The sequence below is a fragment of the Castor canadensis genome, chromosome 8 (genome assembly GCF_047511655.1).
Source record: "Castor canadensis chromosome 8, mCasCan1.hap1v2, whole genome shotgun sequence".
Taxonomy (NCBI): Eukaryota; Metazoa; Chordata; class Mammalia; order Rodentia; family Castoridae; genus Castor; species Castor canadensis.
In genome coordinates, this window is record NC_133393.1 from 125486321 (window position 1) to 125507854 (window position 21534).

The 21534-nt window shown below is 35.9% G+C and overlaps 1 long non-coding RNA gene across 1 annotated transcript in view; it reads right to left on the bottom strand.

The window, feature by feature from the left end:
- Positions 1 to 12457: 12457 nt before the first annotated feature.
- Positions 12458 to 21534, bottom strand: part of LOC141425555 (uncharacterized) — a 104555-nt gene continuing 95478 nt past the window's right edge. Inside the window, exon 3 of the long non-coding RNA XR_012450527.1 lies at positions 12458 to 12726. This is a non-coding gene — a long non-coding RNA (uncharacterized lncRNA). The remainder of the gene's footprint in view (positions 12727 to 21534) is intronic.

Consider the following 21534-nt stretch of genomic DNA (forward strand, 5'->3'; position numbering starts at 1 on the left):
CATGAAGGAACTCACTCAGGGTGGACAGCTCTCAAGACCACCTTGGCCCAGCATTTTTATATCCCCAAACTCTGCAACATAAATAAGACAGTATGTGAAAGGTACAGTCTATGTGTCAGAAACAATACCCAACAAGGGCCAAGATGTAAATATATTCTGGTATTTGTCTGCATCTTCTCAGGATTGGTAGAAGCCTTCCCCACTCAGACTGAAAAAGCCTGAAAAGTGGCCAGGTGTCTGTTAAAGGAAATCATCCCTTGATTTGGAATACCTGTGTATTGGGTCAGACAATGGGCCGTCTTTGTGGCTGAGGTAGTGCAGTTGATGGCTAAGGGTTTAGGAATAACTTGGAAGCTACACACAGCCTACCACCCTCACAGTATGGGGAAAGTAGAATGTATAAGCAGGACTCTAAATCTGCAATTGGGAAAACTATGCCAGGAGACCCAGCCATAATGGAATTACTGCCCATAGCCTTGCTCATAGCCTTGCTCAGGATTAGATCAAGCCCCAACAAATGATGGGTCTCTCCCTTTTTGAAATTCCTTTTGAGCATCTACCTCCTTTAGTCAAGAGCTTGCAAGGGGACCTTAAGACAGCAGAAGTTGGCCCTTCGGTTGACTCCCTCAAAAATCAAAGGTAAGAGCGAGACTCCCCATTAGCCTTACAACTCCCAAGCACCATTATAAACCAGGGGATGCTGTTTGGGTAAAGGAATGGAATACTTAACCACTAAAGCCCCAATGGAGGGGACCTTTTGTTATTGTTTTGCTCACCCCCACTGCAGTTAAAGTAGCAGAGATCATTCACTGGATCCACCACAGCTGAGTAAAGCCAGCTTCCCTCAAATGGGAGTTCATCCCTGACTCAGCCTCACTGTATGAGATCACCCTTCAGAACATCTGCCCCCTTCCCCAGCAGGACCATGCTTCCCAGGAGACAAGAGACCATGAACAATGAGACATCAGCCCTGCTCTAATCACTCCAGAAGCTGACTAGTCTATACACAGTGGAAGCTTGAGGAGTTGGCCATCTCACCTTTGAGGATTAGTTCATTCTGTGTATTCCTCTTGCTAATCTTGGTCAGCTCTCTACCTTGGGACTCCCAGGCTTTGGACTGTGACTTATGTATGTGCACTACCCAAGCTAGGAGTGCTGTTACCAAAACTCTGGTTTTCCATACTTATTATTCCGCCATTGTTGGGTCATGCACCCACAACCATACCACCTACTCAGTGTACTTTTCTGGTGGTCAGTATACCTATTTTAACCCCGTCTATCACCCTTGGGAACAATGGCTAGAGGTCTGCAGCTTCACCAGCACTGGTAAACTTGTTAACCACATCTGGATTAATGACCTCAACAAACCTGTGTCCATATACTTTGATGTGTATTCTGCAATAGCTGAAAACACCAGACCTTGGGACAACTGTTGGGGAGCTAGCCTGGAAAAGGACCTATAAGTTAAATGACAAGTATATAAAGATGACAGTGTGTGTAATCTACTGTTCTTATTAGGGTTGTGAAAAGTGGGCAACTTGGCTAAAAGGGGAGGTCCATATCTCACATGGAATTGTTGCGCTTTTACAAAAAAAGGAAAGCAAACCCTGACTGTACTCTTGGTGCCCATAATCCTGTAAATTTCACTATTTGTAGCCTATGAAGCAGGCTGAGAAGTTGGAAACAAGTTTGACATTTTAATCTATGAAAATTGAACAAACCCCAGTACTTCGCTGCATTTTCAACTCATCATGATCTCTCATGAGAGCTCCTCATACAAGGTCTTTCACTCCTTTTATGAGGAGATACAAAGTGAGTTTCCCATTTCAGTTAAAACCAAAAACATGTTCCTTTCACTAGCTGAATCCATAACACAAACTCTAAATGTAACTTCATGTTATGTTTGTGGGGGAATGAGTATGGTAAACCACTGGCCATGGGAGGCAAAAGAGCTAAACCACAAGAGCTCCTTAATAAAAACCATTCTTCCTAGCCACAGGGAGAGCGTTTGACTCCTAAAAACCTCTATTATTGGGAATTACTGTATCTCCTGTCAAAAATGCCAATTCTCCACCCTGATAGGGGATTTGATCTGCTTGAGACAGAAGTTTTACAACGACGCTACTCAGGATACTCAATGGTGGAGTCTCCCAATCACACAGAGCCCCAACATTACCCACTGGCTAACTTCCCTAAGCTTGCAACAGCCTGGACGAATCTAACCACAGACATAAAGTGGCGAGTGCCTAAGGGGCTATATTGGTCTGTGGGCAATGAGTTTACACAATCTTCCCAACAACTGGTTTGTATCCTGTGTTCTGGGCACCATCTGGCCTTCTTTCTTCTTGCTCCCCTTCAGACAAGGCAAAAAATTAGGAGTTTCCATATATGAGAAAACAATAAACAGAAAGAAGTGAGATGCCTTACAAATGAGAACCTGAAAGGATGATGAATGGCCTCCAAAGCAGATCATTCGTGGTCCCACAAATGGGCAAAAGATGGCTCCTGGGGCTATCGCACCCCAATCTATATGCTCAACCGTGTCACTCGGCTTCAGACAGTAGTTAAAATTATAACTAATGAAACAGCTAAAGCCCTCAGCATATTAGCAAAACAACAAACAAATGCTCAATGCCATCACCAAAACCATTTGGCTTTGAACTATTTGCTAGCATTGGAGGGTGGAGTATGTGGGAAGTTCAATCTCAATAACTGCTGTTTGCAGATTGCTGATGAGGGAAAGGTTATTAAAGAGATTACTGACAAGATGTAAAAGCTTGCCTATGTCCCTGTGCAGACCTGGAAGGGATGGAACAGTGACCTGTTCTGGGGCTGGTTCTCAACCCTAGGTGCGTTCAAGACCTTAACAGGGGCAATGTTCCTTGCACAATCCCTCTCGTACCACTGTCCTTCAGGACCATTATGAAAGCCACTATAGAAAGAATGACAGCTCCTTACATAATGACACTGTGGAAACATAATCCCTTGGATCAAGATGATGCTCTTTGACCCAGAAGTGGTCTGAGCATCAAAGGAGGGAATGTGGCAGGAAGGCAGGGAGGGGGAAGGGAGATAGTTAATGCTACAGTGAAACAAAGAAAAACAGAAGTTAGGGGATGTTACCTGGAGACAAGAGAAGGGTCACCTTGCCCCATAGGTTACAGTGGCCAATGATGTATGGGACAAGTTGTACCCCCATTTCTCTAACCTGCTCTAAATGGTATATAAGGAAAGTCCCCTTTGTTCTCAGGGCTTAGCCTTTGGAATTGAGTCCACTGAGTTGCTGCCGGCTTCCTTAATATACTTGCTTCCTGAAAGCTTTGGTGCCCTCTCTGTCTCTGTCTGAGCCCTCCTGCAATAGTCTGACTCCTGCATTCATCCTCCATAGTCCACAGGAAAGCTTACAGGAAATTCCAATCTTTGATACAAACTTTGCAATAGGAAATCAATCTGTACCAATAAAGGAGTGCTTGGACATTGTGTTCAATTTATGTTATTGACAAATAAATCTTATTCACTACATTATTCGTTGATTAAACATCTAATGAGTTGTAAAAATAATGTTTGACTTGAGAACACACACATGAACAAAACAGAATCCTCATCTTCTTAAAGCTAAAATTGACAGTGGGGTTAAAATTATATTAGAAATATGCTATACTGTCTTTTGCTGATATCATATAGTTGTTAAATGTTATAATTTCTTGTTTCCTAAACCAAGTTGTTAATTCTAAATGCAATTCTTTTAAATGGTGTGTATGATGTGACACTTTTCAACCTTGCCAAACTACCTAGAGAATACAGTAAGAGCAGAAAAACCTTCGAGAGATTTTCTTGAAAAGCATCACGCCAATGAAAGTGGATAATATGATTTTCTAAATGCTCCACAAATCAAGACACATTTTCTGAATTTACCTAGTCTAATCGCAACTTTATGTAGCAATATTCACAATTAAGGATCTTTATTCAATTAATAATTGGTGTTCTATAATCAGTGATTTGTAACTGTTATTCTAAAGAGTTTTCCTATTTAAATTAATTTTAACATACCAACAGTATGAAAATATTATACATATTAGTGGGTATCATATGGTGTTTCTGTACATGTGTATATTACATAATTTTAAAATTAGGTTAAACATATCTGTCTCCTCAAACATTTATCAATTCTTTATGTGAAAACAGCTAAAATCCTTCTGGGTTTTTGAAATGTACAGTACTGTAGACTCTTGGTATCTGAGAGTAGTGTAATTCTTCCAGAGACTGCCATTGAGGAAAATCCATGAATGCTCAGGATACATAGAATTTAACCATGTCTCCATATCAACAGAGATATGAAACACGCTTTCGAATATTTTTTTTTGAATGCATGTGGCCAAAACCGTGTGGAATAAATCCATGGATAAGGTGTGTTACTGTACATTACTGTTATCTATAGCACCCCAGACTGGGCAAAAGCACATCAGAATTTCTTACTCCTGTCTAACTGTACCTTAGTACCCTCTGATCACACTTTCCCCATCCCCTGCCTCCCACTGCAACACTTGCTGGCTTCTGGTAACCACCATTCCACTCCCAACTTGTGTTAGACGAACTTTTTAGGTTCCACATATGATGCTTATTTTTTTGCACCTGGCTTATTCCACTTCACACAATGATCTTTATTTCCATCACTGTTGTTACAAATGACAGGATTTCATTCTTTTTATGACTGAGAAATCCATTGGGCATAGGTACCATACCTTTTTATCCTTTCATCAGTTGGTAGACATTTTTATTGTTTCCCTTTCTTGGTTATTGTGGACAACATTGCAATGAACATGGGAGTACACAGATGTTTCTTCAACATGTTGTCTTCAGTTCCCTTGGATATATACCCAAGAGTAGGATTATTGAATTATGTAGTAGTTCTATTTTTAATTTGTTCAAAGAACTTATCTAATGTTTTCTATAATGGCTACATTTGTTTACATTCCCACCACTGTGTTCAAGGGTTCTCTTTTCTCCATGTCCCGGCCAGAACTGGTTATCTTTTGTTTTTTGGGTAATAACCATTTTTACCAGTATTAGGTGATATCTCATTATGATTTAAATGGGAAAAAATCTGTTTTCTTTTGTACCTTATCTAATGACTTCTTGTAGAAACTATATACTTGGATCTTTCATAGACTTGACTATTCTTCTTCAACTTTAATTATTCAGTTGTCATGTTCTAATTATTACGTTCATAAAGTTATACTAGGTTGGTGAAGTATATCAACTAGGGTTTTTTCAGGAAAATTGAAATGGTTCTATGTATACTAGGTATTAAATATTTGAATATAAGAATATTGGTGCTTTCCCAGTCCTTGGAAGAGCAAGGAAAGAAATTAGTCACTACCAATCAGCTTGTAGCAACAAAGTTGGTGCTTCACCAGATCTTCTGAAAAACCTTTGCAAGTATGAAAAGTTTCAAAGAGAGCCAAGTGAGGTGGTTCACACCTGTAATCCTCACAGCAAGGGTGGCAGAGATAAGGAGGATTGTGGTTCAAAGCCAGCCTGGGCATAAATCCATGAGATCCCCATCTCAGTCAATAAAAAGGTAGACATAGTGGCATGTATTTTCATTCCAGCTACATGGGAAACATAAATAGGAGGATCACTGTTCAGGCTGACCTAGGCATAAAAGTGAGACCCTACTTGAATAATAACTAAAGTGACAAGAACTGGAAGCTAGCTCAAAAAAGAAAAGAAAATTCTGTAAGACACTCATGACAGTTGCTTTGGTGACATAAATTGGTTTCAAATCTTTAAGCTTATCCTTAAGCAAGCATAAGTTTGCAGCTGTCACTGGAGAAAACATGGATCTATTTTCAATACCATTCAAATCTCTGAGGATTTCCTTTAATTGAAAAACTCTAATCTCAACTCATATTGAAAAAGAGATTGCAGGAAATGTAGGTTCTTACTCTCTTCTGTAATTTAGTGAAGAACACAATGAGTTGTGACAGACCCTCCAGTATATGATATTCTTTTAGAATAGACTTACCAAAATAGTATTGAGATAAAATAGTTAATGTCAAATATTCCATTCTGTTTCTTTTTCATTACTATTCTCTTATATTTTCTTTGAGATGTCTGTCTCTTCCATTCTTATTGGATACAGTTTTTCCAATATATTATTCACTTCACAATAATATTACACTTCACTTTACTTTAGATATTTTTGCACTTTCCTTCAAAATTAGGATATATTTTTATTCATCCACTTATCACTTATGACCTGTGGATTTGGGGAATAATTTTGAATTTCTTCCAGTAGATGAGGTAAGTATATATGATATGGAAAAGGACATTATTTTGTTGTTTTGAAATATCCTTGGATTTGGTAGGTCACAAAATCTACAAATATTTGAAATTTTACACTGGCAATAAGCTTGCAATACAGAACATAAAGTACAAAGAATCTGCAAGAAGATAAAATTCATATTTCAGAGGAAGTGCATTACAGAACCCTAACAGCAATTCATGATGAAAAACTCAGAAAAAATCTAGAAAGAGGAATGAACTTTTTTGATATAATAAAAATTTTTTCAGCAATCTCCCCTAAAAATTAGTGCAAGCTAGGGATATCCTCTCATCAGTTTTCTGGGTATCTTAGTTACTGTAATCTTAATGCACAAGCCAATAAGTGGTCTACAGACCAGAAAGGAAGAAAAGAAACAGTTTTACTTGCATGTAGCATTTTTGTCTAAATGGAAAATTCCAAAGAATAAACAAAAACAGCAAAACAAAACAAATCACTAAACAAAACCTCCTGGATCCAAAAGTCAATAAAGCATAGACAAAAGTCAATAAATTTGTAGTTACTAGTCATAGCTAATTAGAATTTGAGATTAAAAATATGATACCATTTCTAGTGGCACCAAAAATTGAAAAAGATATAACAAAAAATGTATATTATCTGAAAAATACCTGTAAACTCCAATCAAGTAAAAATGTAAAGATCTAAATAAGTCAAGAACTATTCCACATTCCAAGATTGGAAGACTCAATATTTTTAAGCTGTCGATTTTTTTCAACTTGATTTATAGATTCAATGAAATATTCAAAGTCTCAGCAAGCTATAGATATCAACAAACTGTTCTTTTTTTTGTTTATTCATGTGTGCATACATTGTTTGAGCCATCTCTAACCCCATCCCCTGCCCCCTTTCTCTCCCTCCCACCTCCCTAACTTCCAGGTAGAATCTCTTTAAAAATGATGTTGGACTAACTATATACATGTATGCAAAAAAACTAATGTAAATTTTATATCTTTTGCAAACTTAAATCCATATTGATCAGAGATGTAAATGCAAAACAAAAACTGTAAAGCTTCTAGTATGAAGCACATGAGAAATTTGAGGTAACCATCAGTTTAGTGATGAGTTTTAGGTGCCATAACAAAAGCACAATCCACGAAAAAAAAAAAAAACGTAGCTGAACTTTACTGTAAACAAAAGTGTCTACTCTGTTAAGTCCACTGGTAAATTGAAAGACAAGCCACAGACTGAGAAAAAAAACATTTAAACAACACATATAATAAAGAACTTTTATCCAAACTATACAAAGAATTTTAACCCAATAAGAAACCAAACAATCCAATTTTAAAAATGGGCAAGAGATATGAATAGACATCATATCAAGGTGTTGCAGGAATCTCAAGCTGAGATATGAGACACTGAGGCTGTTTAGCAGGACACACATTTTATTGTGCTGGCACGACTCAGTGGACTCATGTCCAAAGGCCGAGGCCTGAGAACAAAGGGCTCTCACCTTATACACCCTTTCAAGCAGGTTATGGAAGCAAAAAGCAAAGCTCAACCCACATATGGATGCATGTGACTTCACTGGCTATTTCATTTTCCCAGTGTTATGTGACCTTCATTTTTTGATTCTTTAAGTTTTATCTCCTTGCTTTGCCATCCCTTCCCGCTGCTTCATTATCAGAACATAGCCTGTCTGTTTCTTTTCTGCTTCTCCTCTCTGCTACATCATTACCTCCTTTGATGCTTGAACCCACCTAGGGTCAAAAAGCATCATCTTGATCTAGGGGTTTGTATTTTTATAGCATCATGATATGGGCAGCTTTTTCTTTTTTAGTGCCCTCAGTACCAGGGTTACCAGGCAGGGTAATATAAAGCATGCTCTTAGGATAAGATCCATCACCCCACTTTTATGACAAATGTAGTCTGTTTTTTTTTTTTTTCCCCTCTGGAACTTTTAGTATCACTTATTAGTAACCTCATTAACCTGGGAGTATATGAGATGATTTAATGTCTGACCTGTTACTGGATGCATGATACAAAGTATGGCTATGTGGAGGTCCCAAAATGGTTCTCTTATAACATTTAGTACATGGGAAAAACCTCGCAAGGGCAACCCAAAAGGTAAGAGTCCAAGTGTGTAGAGGAGAGCGGGAATATGTCCCATGTTTGAGCTTCCTCCATGTGCAGACTAGTCAGCTTTTGGAGAGGCTAGAGCAGGGCTGTGGTCTCATTGTTTGTGGTTCCCTGTTGTCTCCTGGGAAGTGGACTCCTGCTGAGGAAGTGCACATGTGTTTTGATGAGTGATCTTGGATGGTGAGACTAAGTCAGGGATGCACTCCCACTCAGGAGAGAATGGCTTTATTCAGCTGTGGTGGATCCAGGGAGCAATTTTTGTTACTTTAACTGTAATGGGGATAGACAAGAAAACAACAAAAGGGTCCCTCTAATGGGTTTTTAATCTTTGGATATGTTATTTTTTTACACAGACAGTATCTTTTATTTTTTCAACTGAGTAGAATTACCATGGCAACAATATATTATCAGTATATATGTCCAAGAAAACTTGTTGTTTAAAAAAATTAAAACCACCATCTTTAAGTATCAAAGGACATGTCTGGAGCCAGTAAAAATAGCCATTTTATCTCTATGTAGAAGACCCTGTCTAAAAATATGAGTTTGTATCTGGAAGAGCTTTAATGTCAGATGGCCACACATGTATAAGAACCACTTCCTTAATCCTCTTGGCCTTGGTTATTTTTGAGAGGTCTGACATGAGTGACTCCATTTGAAATTTGATGATATTCCCCCCTTGTCTCCAAATTACTGGACTCTGAGTAGTCTCTTCTGAGTATTTTTCTCTCATCCGAGTACAAATCAGGCCCGATCCCACTTAGCTTCTGAGACCAGGTGAGATTGGACACATTCAGAGTGGTATGGCCATAGACTGAAGATCTTTCTTGATTGGTCATTTTTTTTTCTTCATTGTAAGGATTTGTTCTTTCCTGGATTTTTTTGGTTGGTTGGTTTTGGTCCCATGTTGTGGGAGAAATAATGAGCAGATCAGGTGGGAGTCAGTGCCAACTAGACCCTTTTGACCAAATTTAAGCAACAAAGAGGATTAGAAGGAGTGTCTCTTAAGCAATGGGCTTTTGGACAAGGAGAATACAAAATAAAATCCAACAAAAGCAGATGTCTAAAAAGTTAATCTGATTGACACATAAACAATAATTAGAGTCAATTTTTTATGGACTTGGTTGTAAATGCCCCAGAAGGATCAGAACTGTAATGACAAAAGCTTAAAAGAGCCATGGATAAAATTTTGATGGACAATTTAGCAACTAACAGAACAGTATATCAGTACCACTAACTTTTTGTTGCAGTGTTAAATTTTGTATTTTACAAGTTTTGATATACTTGAAAAGCATAAACATATTTAGTATAAGGAACCAGCAATAGCATCATAGCTCTATAGAGGTTATATATACATATTAGTTTAGCTGTTCTTGAAGTAAAACCTTAGATTTTTATCAGTTGTAGGGGGGGAAGAACAGTTGTAGTAAACCCAAATAGCCCAGTCATAGACATATAGGGTACTGCCTGTATTAGGATCACCCAAGACAACAGCTGTTTAACCATGAGGTCATCTAGACAATTTTACATAAACTGTTAGAAAATAAGAGGCATGGAAGAGTCAGAGAGATGGCTGAAATAGCAGTACAGGATTTATTGTTTAGGCAAGAGCCCTGTGGAGGGGGACCCCAGCAAGAGAGCTGGAGCCCATTGCCAAACACAGGCTTAGGCTAGATATAGGGGGCTAGTGGAAAAGTATCAGGAAGGTCACTAAGGGACATTGTTGGTGGGCAACCAAGAAAGATAAGTTGTAATTAGGTTACTGTTTGCCCAGTGTCCTTAGCATCCATCTGGGGAGATAAAGGTTAACAATTGTCTCTGTCAGTCTTTAGGGTTGAATGGTGAGTTTCTAGTAAGCCATCTGTAAGGGGAGATGGTGTCCAGTCCTACTGTAAGCCCAACATAAACCAACTGTTAAATGAACATGACTCAGTAATCTTGGTAGTTAAAACCCTGACAAAAATCACCAGAGAACACAGGTAAATATTTATGGGGACTAAGTGTAGCGTTAGGAAACTTAATGGCTAAGAACCATGGCTCAGATGTTGATAAGGGATTATATCCCAGATTGTTGACATTAGCAGATGGCTCATGTCATACAGCAGGATCCCATCAACCTGTAGTCAATGGAGCCCCCTTAAAATAACAGGCCCAATCTGGCCATCCCAGGCCAAAAATTCTCTCTGCCTGCCATGTGGAAGGAGTTGGACCTTTTGACCTCCAGTGTAGTGCTCCTTTTGAATTTTTATTTTTTTTATCCTATCTGGAGGGTGTACTTTGGCTTTGCTTTTTTTTTTTTTTTTTTACTTTGCTTTACATAAGTAAATTTGTCTCAACCCTCATATCAGCATAGCAGTACTCCCTGTGCTCAGCTGTCTCCTGCTTCTCTGTGTTTTAACAAACTTGTATTGTTTCAATGAATTTGTGGATTAACCTGTAGCACCAAAAATTTCTGACAGTTATCTTGACAAAACAAAAACCATTTTTAAGACAGACTTTATAAATTTTATTAAGAACAATATTTTTAAGATAGTCTTGTTGTTATGAGCTTAGAGAATTAAGGTTTAGTTTAACATTAGTACATTAAACTTTGACCTTACAAAATCTTTAATTAACTAGATTTTAGTCAACTCAATCACTTACATAAGCATTTATAAGCTTCATTTTTCAACCTTTTATTTTGAAAAACCGTATCCTTAATATGATATAGTAACAAACATATTTGTTACTTGTTGAAAATAACTCACAAACCTTTTAACTTGGAACCTTATATTTGCATGGAAAAAAAACAGAAAGAAAGCAACCTTAAAATTATTTTTTGTGTAAAAACAATTTATAGAAAGCCCATTTGTTAGTAGACCCATGTATTATATGAGAGAATTAAATCCCAGGTTTTATTTATGACAGAATGAAACCTGGTAAGGTCATTTTTAACTACTCAAAATGTAAGATTCCTGAGGCAGGGTGTGGCCCCCCATTTTTTTCTTTTTTTTTTTCCTCCTCTTGTCTAAGTCAGAGTGTTAACACCTCAATGCCTGCATCCTAGTGAGACTTGATTGAAATAAGTTTGAAAGCCTATTTTCTTAAAAGTAGCAGCACAACAGATTAATAATTTTTTACATTTACTTTATAAGAACCATCTTCAAGATGTTTACATATTCATATGTAAAAAGCTTAACCAGTTTATAACAAAGATCTTTAAAACAAACACTCTGTTTTTTTGTTACCTTGAATATCACATTAACCTTATAACAGCAGTTGAAGAACCATTTTGAAGATGCTTAGACATACACACATAAACACACATACATAAAAGTTTTAAAAATTAAGTAAGCCAGAAAAAATGTCAACTTAAGCATGCATAAGATGAACTGGAATTCCAGGAGCAAAGTAAATTTTGCCCAGTTCTTTAAAGAAATTGACATACATACACACACAAAACTAGAGTGCACTCTCAGAAAAAGAAAAACTTTAAAATTATACCCAGAGGGCTATCCAGTGGAATGGTGGGTGATGCAGCTGTTCTCTTGCGAGTCTCCCCCTTTGGAACTGAATTTTTTTGTTATCCATCCCTTAACTTCAGTTGTGACTATTTCCTGGGAAAAGCTCAAACTCCCATTAACTCTGAGAGGTGTCTTGCACACTTTTTCATAGCACAGTACTTTTGCCTCACTTCCTAAACCTAAGAGAAATGGCTTCACTGCTAAGATGGCTACTAGTGGTCTTGGGAAGTGATCAGTCTCCCCTTCTACCTCCTGAGGCAGGCCTGAATTTGCATCTGGGTTCTTACCAGTCTGATGAGCAGTGCTTGTAGGTTGGTTCCTGTGCTTCACCAGGTTCCATTGTGCACCTGACTCACTGGGAGGATGAATCCCCTGCTGGATCAAGCTGTCTGTTGCTGCCCGGTGGATCTTCTCTTGGTGGTTTGGGGGATGCATCCTGGTGATAAGGGAGGTGACAAATCATCATCTCCTCAATCTCAGACAAGTCCCCAATAAATGTGGGAATCTCAAGCTGAGATAAGGGACACTGAGGCAGTTTAGCAGGAAGCAACATTTTATTGTGCTGGCACAGACTCAGTGGACTCATGTCCAAAGTTTGAGCCCACTCAACAGATTACAGAAGCAAAAATCAAAGCTCAACAAACACTATGCCTGCACGTGACTTCATTGGCTATTTCATTTTCCCAGTGCTATGTGATCTTCTTCATGTTTCAGTTCTTTAGGTTTTATCTCTCTGCTTTGCCATCCCTTCCCCCTGACTCATTACCAGAACACAGCTTGCTGTTTCTCTTCTGGTCCTCCTCTCTGCAACAAAGGGAGATATGCCAATGTCAAATAAACATATGAAAAGATACTCAACATCATTATCAATTGGGAATGCAAATTAAAACAATAATTAAACATGACTACAGACATATCACAATGGCTAAAATCCAGAAATATGAATATTCAAATTTCTGGTGGGAATGCAGAATAATAGAAATTCTCATTTATCTTTAGTTGGAATGCAAAATGGTAAGTACACTTTGGAAAACAGATTAACAGTTTATTACCAAACTAATACTAATATTACCATCCAATAAGAAATAGTCCTATGTATTCATCCAACTGATTTGAAAATTATGCTTTCATAGTAACTGCACATAAATGCTCAAAGGAGCTTTGTTTGTAATTGGCAAAAACTGGAAGGAGCCAGGATTTTTTTAATAGGTTAATGGATAAGCAAAATGCACCACATCCACACAATGGATTATATCCAGGAATGAAAGAAATGATTTATGAAGACACAAAGCAGTGTGGATGAATCTTAATGCATATAGCTAAGAGGAAAAAGCAAGTCAATAAAGACTACACACTGTGTAATCCTAACTGTATGCCATTCAGAAAAGGTAAATCTATACAGATAAGGATATGGAGTAAGGAATGAAGGTTTAAATAGGTGAAATGATATGGATCATTTTAGGCTAACAGTAACCATTCTATGTGATATTGTAATGGTGGTTTTATGATAGCATGCTTCTGTTTATAATTATGGAAATTTATTGCATAAATAATTAACATCAATGTGTAAAAATCTAAAATAAAATGTTTTGGAGATTAGAGGATTCTAGAATGGAATGAAGAATATTGTTGGGAGTCGACAGGTGTATTGAATAAGCTGCATGTTTAAGTTTGGCACAGCCCCAAGTCGCAAAAGGGAGCAGGAATAATTATGCCCAGTAATTGCACACCTGATTGGCACAGCCTCAGCTGCAGAAGTGGGCAAGATGCAGTACAGCTGTTTTTTCTAAGATGTTTATGTTCAGAGAGAAACTGTCACAGGTTCCTCCTGTTCCTGAGGATCACAGTGTCATGACCCTCCCTCAAGAAATGCCTCTCTACCTTGTGTTGTCAATGCATATAATAAATGCACTGGAGGTGGGGGGTGCTGGTGAGTCTCCATCTGAGCACACAGCCTACCTGGCCCCAGCTTTATGCATGTTTTGTCTTCTGTCTGTTGTCCTTTCTGCATCTCCCATCACCCTCAGTTAAGTTTCTAGGACAAGCTCATGCAGGTCATGAGAGAATAGAAGAAATCAATCTCACTATTCTAGAAATTCATAGCAACAACTATGAAGTGGCTAAGGGAAGTGAATGCTACTGCAATATACGTGTGGTTAGGACACACACATATATTTCCTTATCACAGCTGAGGTCTGGAAGCAAAGAAGCCTTAGTGGCAACAAGCCCTCCTAGAATTGCAGTATTGCTTTCTATTTCTTTCCTCAACTGAAAAGAGGAAGGCTTCTTGGAGAAACAGCTGGGTCAAAACCTAGGATAGGATGTGTAGAACACAATCCTGGAGCAGCAATTAGGGCCAGAATGTGACAAAGTAACAAAACCAAATAGAAACCCACAATGATGGGACATTGTCAGAGGACTATACAGTGAATAGAAAGGCCACCCAGATGGCCAATAACATAATATTGATTATAGCCCAAAGTATAAAATAAATATCTATGAGTTCATATTGATATAAATAAAAAATAAATAAATGGAAAAGGAGCAAATCTAAAATGAATAATAATTCCACAGAATACATGCTGACTTCTGCTTTCAAGTGATGTGATATCTTGGATGAAATCCTGAAAAACATAAACAACAGCTGAAACTAAGAAAATTTGACTGAAGCCAGGACTTTAGATACCAATAACGCACTATGTCAATATTGGCTTATTGTTTGTAGTGTATTACCATGTGCACAGAAAATGTTAATGATACGGGTAGCTGGTATAGGGTATGTGGAATTCTATTGCTATCTTTGCAACTATTCTAAAAATATAAAACTCCTGAACTAAAATATTATTTACAAAAGACAAATATTAAACTGAAAAATTAAATTGAATTTCTTCAACAGTAGCATTTTCCTACTGCCCTTTTCCTAAGTTATTTAACTCAGAATAGCATGCAACTAAATTAGCATAGTCAGTCATCTATATAACCAATAATTTCAGTATACACAAAAATTTACCAGACAACTTGAGAATTATAAATTAGTGAGATTATCATAAAATTCAAGTGAAAATAAAAATCCAGTAGAGAATAATAAAAATACATTGAGATTAAACCACAAAAGCTTAAGTTTCAAATCCTTGACATCGAGTAACAATAGCTTTTATCATTATAAAATTATCTTAGTGCTTAGCTTACCTGTCATGTATCACACAAAATTTCCCAAAGTATTTCAGATGAAACAAACCTGACGTTAGGTTATGTGCTAAATAATTTATGAAAGTAAAATCAGTACACTCAATATTCTAGTTTTGAAGAATCACTATACACCTTATTAGTGTAAAAATGTTTTGATCAATGTGACAACTGACTATTGATCAACTGTGTCTTTATTTTACTCAGCATTTTTCAGAAATATTTGATCATGTGAATCCTATTTATTTATCTAAAGTCTAGATATTTCTTATTAAAGTGATAATATATCCACAAATACATTTTATTATTAAAATTATAGAAATTCTTGTGATTTTGTGCCTAAGTAAAAGTTATGAATAAACAAAATAAAAATTTATGCATAAAATTCTTTGACTCATATCTCTTGCATTTTCTTTCTTAATTTTTAATTTTTTATTATTATGCTGGATGGAGGTACATTGTGGCATTCACAAAAGTTCTTTTCAAATATATCATACTTCAATTCACCCCTCCACCATTCTGCTTCATCAGCCCGCATTCCTGGAATATTTTCGACAGGTAATATTTTTCCACTTACATGCATGTGTACACAGAATTTGCACTATATTCACCCTCCCACACCCTTTTCCTAACTCTTCCCTGCTCTCCCCATCTCCTAGCCCCCTCCCCCAAGGGAAGACCTGTTTCATTCTCCTGTTCTCCAATTTTGTAAAAGAAAAAAAATGACATTTTTGTTTGTTTAAGATAGCTACACAGGGATGTTCAGCTTAAAAAATATAATGGCACATAGTATTGACCAATATTTAAAAATCTTTAAGTAGTTTCAATTTGAATGAAAACAGCATATTATTCATAAAACTGTCTTTGCTAAACTAATTTCATACTTTGTTTCTATTTTAATGTATTATGAAATTACTTATTGCACAATTGAAAAGTATCTGTGATTGCTGAAATAAATGATACATGAGAAAATTTCAGGTCCCATAGTATTCCTATTGCATTAAAATAATGATGGATTTTCCACTCATAATCAATTAGCCTAAGGCAAAGAGGAAAAATTAAACTGGGCAGCAAATTGATGTGTTTTTATATGACCAAACATTTTACAATTCCTCAAATGAACTGTCTATCGAGTACTGGAAGAGCATAGAGAATAAAACCCCCCAAACTCTCAAACCAATATGTTAATACAAATTTGTGTATAGCAAAAATTGAATTTCCTTCATGCTAGACCTAAAAACTCTGTGAAGAAAAAATATGTGTATAAACTAAAAGACAGATGTATATTTCATAAAATATTTTCTCCATGATTTTTCTCCTGTGAGAGTCTGTTTTCTGGTTTTATATACTACTTTGAAGTTTCAATAAAATGTTTTCCAAAAGTTCTCTGAATTTTATATTTATAAGGCAAAACAATTTCTACTTAAGAAGTAGTTTCCTAAGATTGGCTGTTATTGAATACTTATTGATTTCCCATTGTATTTAAATCAAAAAGGAAACAAATGACATTTTCGTTTAAGATAGCTACACAGGAATTTTCCTGGTGGAACTTCCATGTAGTATGTATTATAATCCAATTTGTTTCATCTGTATTTTTTTCATTCTACATTAGTCCCTGGGGGAGTTGGTACCAGTGCGGGGAAGGTGGGAAAGCATGTAGGAAGGTGAAAATGGTACAAATACTGTGTACATATGAATGTAAATGAAAAAAAATAATACTTGTTGAAGCTATTCCAGGAATGAGGGGAGAAGGAAGAAAAAGGAGAATGGTGGAGGGGATGAATTCAAGTATGATATACTGTAAGAATCTTTGTAAATGCCACAATGTACCCTCATCCAGCACAACAATAAATAAATAAATAGAACAAGCTTGGAAGCCAGAAAGCCCAAGGTACCAAGATCTTTGGAATATCACATTAACTATATGTGAGATCAAATCTTTCTGCCACATACAAGTGCTATGACCTTCAATAAGGTGTTACAATACTATGTTCAGTAATATAGTCCCTCATTCTATCTCTTTGACAAAAGTTTAAGAGAGTAATTAATATTAACTTTTTAATATTAATTAAGAATAATATTAATTGCCAATTAGGTGGCAATTAATATTATTTGTAAAATTTTAGAAATATAATTCACTCCATGCTCCCCACTGGACTCATGTAATAATATGAACTCTCAAAGCCAGCTCAAGAAAGTGAATACTGATACACATTTATCACAAAAGTATTAACCCAATCATGTGTGAAGCTATATATGTATCTTTGGTACCCTTGCTGGTGGATTTAATCCCCCACTCACCAAGAATGAAACTGGTTGAGTTTGAAAAATCTTGTGATTAGTTTGAATGTTGCAAATGAAGAGTATATTAAACAATAATTTTAAACACATTTTATTGCATAAACTTTTGTTGGTAAAATTATGAATTTGGAAAATACCAGCTATTACCAAAATAAAAAGAATTATTACCATCTTCTTAAGATAATGATTGACATAGCCCGTATACCAGTACTTCCAATCATAATATATAACAGGTGAGTTCCTGCACATTTGCAGGAACCTGTCCAATAATTTAGAAGAAAATAATACAAAGGCCATTGCCATAATAATATTTTAAATTAAGCAAATCTCAGATTACACAAAAGTATACATTTTAATAATAATCAAATTTAAACAAATTCTCATCTGCAGGAAAAGAATTTTAAAGTAATATTAAGAGTATGTTATTTAAAAATCAATATTACAATTCATCTATTAAATATGAAGGGCATACTGATGAATGTGAAGAAAAGTGACAGTATAAGAAAAGAAAAAATCCATGAATACAAGATGCTGTCAACATTCTAGTTACTATAGCACAGTGAACAAAGAGGAAACAAAAAGTAAAAATGATGGGATCATTTATTTTATGTTTCAGTCTCTATTACATTCTGGAAAAGTCAAAACTATGGAAACAATAAACAGACCAGTGCTTTCCAACAAGGAAGTGAGACAGAGGACAAACAGGTAGAGCAGAGAGGTTATACAGAACAGAGAAACTATCCTGTATGATGCCATAATGCCAGATATTTGCCACTACACATTTATAAAAACCAGAAGAATGTATAACATCATGAATGAGCAGCACTAATGTAGACTATGGACTTGAGGGTCATTCCATTTCAGGGATGATAATGTACCTTGAATCATAGGTTAAGACAAATTCAATTATGAGTAACTAATTAAAATGTAGAAGTTCACCAGACTAATTTACAAATTAGAAATCAAAAAGAAAAATCAAATAATTATCTCAAAAGCATTTAAACTGATAAAAATTAAATTCTCATTTATGATTAAAGAACTATTTAGGGAGCTGGAGGCATATTTTAGTGATAGAGCACTTACCCAACATGTAAAGGTCTTGGCTTCCATCCCCAGCTACAGAAAAAAATAAACTAAATTAAAAGTAAAACAAAACTTAAATATTAAGAAACTAGGATTAAATGAGAATACTCTTTATATCATAACTAGCATAGTAACATACAGTTTAGTTCATGCTTAATTTTGAAACACTGATGCCATTCTCAAGCTCATAAATGAAATATTGTCATTATTACTATCTCTATTCAATAATTAATGTACAACCTAATAATTTATGTTAAGCAAAATAATTCAATATAAGCATAAGAAAGATATAAAGAGACCTGTCATCATTTGATTTTATTTATATAAGATAATTTATCACCAAAATATAAATATACATAGCAAAATCTTTTCCTTCACAAAACTGGGTTGAATAATTATGGAGACAGTGTATAAATGAAGCAACATCATGAAGGAGTAAAAGAAAAGTACCTACTGCACACTAATGACCATGGATCAATTCCAATTAGATTTAATGACCTGCATGTTAAAAGAAAAATTTTAACAGTTTTGGAAAAAAAATACAATATTATTACAGACAAGAGAAGGTGTTGCAAATAAAGTGAAAACAGGGAAAATCTGGAAATTAAAAAAGAATACATTTAATTGAAATATGAAAACTTTTCTGCATAAAATGTATTTTTTTAAAATATAGAAGTTGAAGACTTAGCAAAAATATTCAAATCAATGCAATAAAGTAAACAAATGTGTATACACACACACTCATATATATATATATATATATATATATATATATATATATATATATATCACTAATTTCAATAAAAGTTAAATGGCCCAAGAGAAAAGAAAAGAGCTAATAATATCAGAAATAATTCACAAAATTAAGAAAAGATTATAAAGTAGCTAAGGAAATGCAAATCTAACAACAGTCAAATACTATTTCACATCTAGCAAACTGACAAGAATAAAATGAAAGCTGACAATTCCTTCTGCTGCCAAGAATGTTGAGTAAGTGAAACTTTTCCACAGATCAAAGGAAAACACCATGGTAGAGAAGAATTCCTCAGGACCCAGTAAGTTTTAACAATGTTCATAAAGAATTTCTTGGAAGATGACAATGTGAAATAGTTTTTAATATCTTTGAATCACATCATTGAATGGGGAAGGCAAAGGAAAAATATATCCAGAGGGGACAAAAGGAAAATATAACTTAAAAACAAAGGTAACATAATGGGTAGAGAAATACATGCTATCATTAGAGGCAAGGAAAAGGTGTTTGCCAGAGCAGAAAAGAAAACAATGTGAAAAATAATTAAAAGTGCCCAACCAGAGAATACAGAAGGGTAAGAGTGTCTGTAGATTGTAGCTGAAGCTGGAAGAGTTTTGCACATTCACAGGTCTGGGAAAACAAACCTCAAGGCGCTTATATTTGTCTACTGCTGCATAAAAAACTACCAAATCTTAGTGACATAAAAAACACGTATTTGTCACCTCCCACTTTCTGTGTGTTGGGCGTCTAGGCCTAACTTACTTGAATTTTCTACTTGGTCTTAGAAGATGGCTATCAAGATTTCAAATCAGTCTACACTTCACTCCGGAGTTTCTTCTGGAGAAATATTGTTTTGGTACTTACTCAAATCTTGAACAGAATTAATTTCTTGAAAAGAAAAAGAAAAAAAAAAAAAAAACCACCAGATTAGGAACCACAAAAAGTTCAGTCTATTGGTAAAAGTTCCAGAGTTATTCCTTAGGTGTCCAATCCTGGTATTGGCATACAAGTGGAAGCTCTGATGTGGTCTCACCAGGTGACTGGCTTGTGAGTGGTATTTGGTCCTTTTGTCCACAAGATTAGTTGGAATTGTGAGGTGAGGTAAGACTGCCAGCTCATGAGGATGGTCTGAGCTGTTGTTTTTCACCAGGCATCAGCTGTGTTGCACTTCAGCTGCAGCCATGTTTGGTCAGTTCCTCTCCCAGCAAGGTGGGGCAATTCAGTTTTGAATGCTGCCCTCTGTTTCAGAGATCAGCTCTGAGATCCACATCCTGCCTACTGGAGGTAGCCTGTTGCCCCACCCTGCAATTAATTTCTTTTCAAGTGTAAAACTGAGTATCCTATCTCCATACTAGTGGCATCATGGAGGCCACCTAAATTCCTTATCACGTGTGCTCCTGGTGATAGCCTCCAACTTCTTCAAAGCCAGACAGGTACAAGGTCTCTAGAGAAAGTCTGCTAGCAAGATGGAGTTCTAAGAAATGCAACATAATTACAGGAATGGCATTTTGGCCTTTCTGCCAGAAGTTTTTGGTCAGAAGCAAATCAGTTACTGCTCATACTCAACAGGACAGGATTACAAAGTACAAGCAGCATGAACTGAGATGACCTATGCATATGAATATTTGCCCAAATCAACAATATTGTAAACAATTTTAAAAGACCCAGAAAAATTAAACTATTTTAATTTTCTCCAGAGTATGCTTTATTAGAAACTCAACTAAAAGGAAAGCTAGAGTATCCATAATTAATGTGAAATTAAAGGATATCTGCATATCATCTATTTCAAAGAACTAAAATAGAAAATTAGACAACTTTAATTGAAGAGAAATTAACTTGTAACATTACAGTTTCTGGAATGCAGGTATAGATATGTCTAGGGAGAATTTTATACCCTTAGTTACAGTGTAAATTAACATACAAAAGAGGTAGCTGCATACCCACATTTACTGCAACTCTCTTCATGATACACAAACTGTTGAAAGTGCTCAACAACAGGTGAATGGATGAAGAAATGATTACATATACACATATATATATATGTAGGCTGTGGATTATTACTCACCTATAAAGAAAAATGAAGTTATGTCATTTGAAGGGAAATGGATGGAACTGGATATCATCAAGCTGAATGAGATAAGCCAAGCTCAAAAAGCCAAATATCACATGTTCTCATTCATTTGTGGAACCTACACCTAAAATGCTAAAGATGATAGCAATAATAATAATGAATGTATATGGGGGAATGTCTATGGGGGAATCAGGAGTGGGGAGGAGAAAGGAAAGGAAAG